Source organism: Dufourea novaeangliae, unplaced genomic scaffold, assembly GCF_001272555.1.
Source record: "Dufourea novaeangliae isolate 0120121106 unplaced genomic scaffold, ASM127255v1 scaffold146, whole genome shotgun sequence".
NCBI classification, from domain to species: Eukaryota; Metazoa; Arthropoda; class Insecta; order Hymenoptera; family Halictidae; genus Dufourea; species Dufourea novaeangliae.
Window position 1 is genome coordinate 1,133,315 of NW_015374023.1, and position 6,000 is coordinate 1,139,314.

The window sequence follows — 6,000 nt, forward strand, 5'->3', positions numbered from 1 at the left end:
CTGAATTCGCGATAAAAGAAGACGGGAGAGAAAAAAAAACAAGGAAGTGGAACACGAGAGTGAAATTCGAAACGATTCGTCGGAGAACAACGGGGCAGAAGAAGACTACCGCCCCGGAATATTAAGTAACTTCATCTAGTCGTAACTTTCTGTATCGAGGTTAATTGTCGTGAAAGACGTCGCGAGGTCTGAGATTCGCCGACAGCAAGTGGCCGATCTTCCAGCGATTTGAATGCCCCAAGAACCGTGGCTAATTGGAATCCATATCTGGAGCAACGCTGATGCCTCGAGGGATCAGAAACGACAATTCGGTGGATAATTTTGAAATCAATTTTAAAATCAATTTTAAAATCGTATTGATTCATCTCACTTCTCGAAGAGTTCTCTTTTTATTCTCTTATTTTGTTTGTACCAAGACAAAATTAAAATTTTTGTGTCATTTTTCTTACACTATGTCTCTGTATCTTTTGTACAAAGACTGGCCACTTTGATATTAAGATATACAGAGCAGAACGAAAAAAGGGTTCATAACTTTCGGGGTAGTTAGTACATGGGTGGAAAAATTAATATGTTCGAAGTTATAAACAATTTTTTGTTTCGGTTATAGCGAGTAACTTTCTCTATCGTACCGTATTGAAAAAATGAAATACTTTGTCATTTCTTCTTCTCCTGGTTAGAGGAGATTTCCTATAATTTTGATTAGTTTTCTTACGAAGAAAATCACTCGCTATAACCGAAACAAAAAATTGTTTATAATTTAGAACATATCAATTTTTCCACTCATGTTTAATAGGATTTTTTTTCGTCATTTGAAATGTTATATATTATTTAGGGAACAGGGAACATCGTTTTTGTCAACTGCTTGTTATAAAAGAGGAATATTAACATGCCACTAATAGACCATCCTTTGACCATTACGAAATAAATTTATTTTCCCGCTAATTTCGTATACCTGCTCGCTAACCATAATGTACCAGAGGAATATTTTCGGTTTGTTTCTTTGGAACCACGTCCCCACCACGAGGCCTATAAACACAAAATTCACCTTTGTCTTAATCATTCCTTGTTCGTCCCTTGGCGAAACAACATTCCCTCTAACGTGCTGAAAATATAGAAGCTTGCAGTGATTTCAATTGAAAACGGTTCGACAGTGTGTGTTCGTGGTTAAGGCTAATCGATCGGTGATATTGCAAACAAGTCTGTGTGGAATATCATCAAGAAAAAAACGACGGATGGTATAACAAATAGAAAGTTCTTTGTGTTTTACTAAACCAATTCAGGCGTTCGAATACTTTTGAACGGTACTGTACACAAAAGGACAACGAACCTGGTAAACGTTCAATTTTAACCACATGTATAATCCTCGGAACTTTATTTCAATTGTTAAACCTACCTTCCAAGAAATCTCCGTAGATATTTAGCAACCTAATGAAGCAATTACAGTCTCCATTAACGTAACATTACTTTCCAAATTTCTAACACACTTGCATGTATGTATATAACATAAATACCCTTTGCATGAAAATCTACGTTATAAGATAACTTTTTCAAAATTTCGTAAAGTGATCTAATAATTCCCGTGCGTCTGCTAGATTCTGTCCTTTTGTGCATACACTCCTGAAAAGAGGAAGTTGTTAGGAGCGTCGGAAACTTTGTTCAGCTACGAATTCTCGGACATCCACGCCTCGGGGTTTTCACTAATAGATCGTTGGTGAACGTGTTCTCATTACACGGCGTGGCGGCTCCATGGCGTTACACCGGTAACCTACATTCGCTCCGAACGAACGATAAGACGTTATCTCGTGGCTCCGGGCCTCGATTCCTCTCGATGGTCTTGCTAAACAAACGGGGAGAAATGGTTTCAGTGTCGTTTCGCGATCGGCAAAATTCGTCCTTAAAATTGGCCTCTTCCGTATGGGTCGATGACACCGCGATTGCATGATTCCGTGATACTTCGCAAGATTGAGTAGATCTTTACTGTATATTTAAATCTGTGTTTGTTCTCGTTATTGCAATTTGGGACCTTGTGGGAAAGGGAATATAAACTCACTGATAGAAACTCTTGTGAAATTGTAACTCTTATGGAATTGTAAATCTTATGAAATTAGAACTCTTATAGAATTACAACTCGTATGGAATTATAACTCTTATGGAATTACAACTCTTATGGAATTGTAACTCTTATGGAATTGTAAATCTTACGGAATTGTAACTCTTATGGAATTAGAACTCTTAAGAAATTAGAACCCTTATAGAATTACAACTCGTATGGAAGTACAACTCTTATGGAATTATAACTCTTATGGAATTATAGCTCTTAGAGGAGTATAACACTCGTGAAATTATAACTGTTGTGAAGTTGTAACTCTTGTGAAATTGTAACTCTTGTGGAATTGTAACTCTTATAGAATTGTAACTCGTATGGAATTACAACTGTTATGGAATTATAGCTCTTAGAGGAGTCTAACTCTTATGGAACTACAACTTATGGAATTTCGATTCTGAAAATTCCATCTCCCTGCATCACCAACGCCACTACATAATTTCTTCAAGGCGCTTACTTTAGTACAATATATAAATATACCAAAATTAACTCGTAAAATTTAATAAGCAAATTTCTTATACTCTCAATAACTATGTTAATGAATAGACAACTCATCATTTATCTTAAACATTTCGTTTGTTGAATAAAAACATTCCGAAAGAATGACAATTTTTTAGGGCTTCGCAATGGCAAGGCCCCACAAGGAAATAATAATCACTGGCCGTTTAGTGCAATGAGAACAGAGCGAGTGGCCAAGGTCGAACGTCATCGCGAACAATGTTCCCCCGTCGACGACAGATTCTCCCGGAAGAAACGGGCGGGTCGACGGGGGGAACTGCGAGCGGTCGATCGCGTGGCCCGTTCGGATGAATTCTATTGACCTACTATCGACTCTGACCGGTGGATAGGCAGGTAGGTTGAGGCCCGCAACCGGCTCACCGCGGCGAACGCCGAAAAGCCGATCCTTGCGTGTGTAGCCGGTCGTTCACGGAAACGAAATTTCATGCGCGAAGAGCCACCTTCGGTGTGCATCCCATCGTCCCCGGGCATTTCTCTTTTTTACCGCGGGCCCTCGATACCCATGGAGGAACAAGAGGCGCGATACGTTCTAAAACAGCCTAGAATCATCGACGTACGGAGATTGGCCGTCTCGATATAAATTAAATCATTGTTCTTATTCGATTCGCCATCGTCATTTCTACGAATGCTTGCGAGAGTTCCAACGTTCTGGGGACATTTTGCAAGGCTTTGATTTAACCCCACTTGTCTTGAAATGAAGATTATATTTCAGGAAGGTATTGTGTTTTTGAATATTTGTTTTTAGTACGTTTGGGCCTAAGATTATATTTCAGTAGGTATTATGTTTTTAAATATTTGTTTTTCGTATCCAATGTACTTGAATTTTATGTCTACTTTCTGTATATTTCCCATTCTATGAGAATAAAATATTTCAAAGTTTGAAATAATTTTATTCGAAGGATACAGACTCAAAGAATAAATGAATAAAACCGCAGGGTTGAAGGGAAATATTTAGGCTTTGCATTTCGTTGAATAAAACCATTAAATTAAACCATTATTCTTATTCAATTCACAATGGTAATTTAACAAGTTCCAATTATCAGCGGCTATATTGCGTGATCTTGAATTCAAGAAAAATATTTATTTTAATAAGTGAAATAATGTGTCGAGAGTGTAGAATAAATTATAACCGTGTTACGCTTCGGTTTTGATTAAATAGGTGATGAACGCACAATGTGTACACGCATGGTTGAGCTCCATTTCGCTCGCGTGTCTGTTCATCACTGGTTGTTTCCACTTACGCCATTATTAGTAACCGCTGTCAGTGAACTGTTTGCAAAACAATCATGGTACAATTATTGGACCAAAAACGACTAATATTTACTACAAGTAGAAATAGTAAGCAATGGCCAGACACGGTACATTTTATTTAGAAGCTTTATTAATCGTTGCTAAGTCTTGCTATTGAACCTTATTAATATCCTTATTTAGAAGCACGTGTGATCGATGAATCTTCAGATTCATGTCAAATTATGTCACTAATATACATACCTGTTGTACCTTGTTATTTTGAAGTCGAAAATATTGTTTTACAGCAACCTATTTAAATAATTTTTGTAAATTTATTTTTTACTTTTTAAGGCCCCAACATTTCTTCCAGGAAAATGAATTATTTCTCGCGATTAGTTAACTCAAAAATGGTCCCAGAACGTGCACCTCATCTGCATTTTTACACCAAAACCCCTGGAAATTTTCTTCCAAAACGAATCTTAAATCGTAAATTTCAAATTTGCAAGTACGCTAGATAATAAGACTCATATCCTCCGTTGCCATTAACCCGAATAATTCTTACTAAACCCGAATAGTTTCGTTATTATTAAAAATAGAGTAATTAGATCGCATCGATGTGATTCCGTTAGATACCCATAATCGTACCTCTATCGTCCTGGAATCAGAGATAAACACGACGTTCACCTGTTCGGGGAACCTTGAACCGTCTAATTCCGCTGGAATTCCCTATGGAAATTTCTGTCCAGTCGAATAGATTCTCACGCGCAGATAGAGAATTGATTATCGAGCGCTCGATCGGCGACACATTTAAATTCCCGTGTTTCCACATCGAGCAACGTATCCGTGTTAATAGAAGATAATGCCTGTCCGGCCAGAAATTATTAAGCGTTAACGAGTCTCGGTGTTAAACAATCTTGTGCCGAGGTACGGTTAGGCAGGTGGATGTAAACAAAAAAGAGAAATCCGAATGTCTACGAAGTAGGCGAACGATCTGTGTCAGGTTTACACGTCGAAGGTTACCGAAAACCCGTCGATTTCGTCGTCCCTCTGTGCTCGGCGGAATCGGTAGTCGAAAAAGGCGGTGGTTCGAACCGAGACGCACACAGTAATGCAAGTGGCGCGGTTGCATCGGAAAACTGGTTTGCACGTCCCCGAAGTGAACCAAGCAACTGGGACGCGTTACATATTCGGCGAGGAAAAAGATACCCGTTGATTGTCACGTACTTGAGCCAACTTCCCATAAGTGTCCGGACACAATACCTGTGTTACCGATATTGGAATGTTTAGGGGAGAGTGGGTAGGTTTGGGTCAGTTCTCAATGGATTTGTAGTAGTGATCGAAATGAAAGAGAAACAGGCTTTAAGTTTTGAGAATTATTATCAGTGAAATCGATGTTCCATCATGATTTTATTTTATTATTCCAAAGGAATCTTTAAAAATATAATGGTTCTAAAACTAGTTAATTGAACTGTATCTTCCTTATAGGTGGAGGTTTGCGTTAGATAGTGGGAATAAATGGGTCAGTACATTTGGGAATTTTTCTTTTTGAGACTTCGTTCTCGAGAGAATCGACCTTGGAAATTTATTTGAAACGAGTGCCTTCGTGGATAGGAAGTAGAAATGCAATCTTCTGGAAAATGAGGTATTAAACGAAAGAATTTTATTCTACCCTTTTTTTAGGATTCATTTTTGTATGTAGAATCTCACGTTGCTCTGTATATATTGAAATATATTGAACTGTAAACGACGAGTCAACTCGTATTCCCCGATTAATAAGCCAAGAAACCAAGGAATCAGAGGTCCGAGGTAATAGTTTGGATCGTCCATAAAGTGGCTGAAGCCAGTCGAGGCGGGAGCAAATGAGTTTGACACAGATTTTCTGAACGGAGGAAGAAGCCGTAAAATCACGCGTGTAAAAGAGAACATATAAAGAAAGGGATTTTACCAATAAAATAAGGAACAGTTTGGTTGACTGTACCCGCAGGTTTCATGCAATTCTGGCACAGTTCGATGATCGAACATTGTAGATATAACAAACACTTCGATAACGTTCAATATTATATTTATTCCCTTTGGAATTCGATCGAATAACTTTAAGGGATACTACACTATACACGATCAGGATTGTCTAACTGCATTTTTTTTGG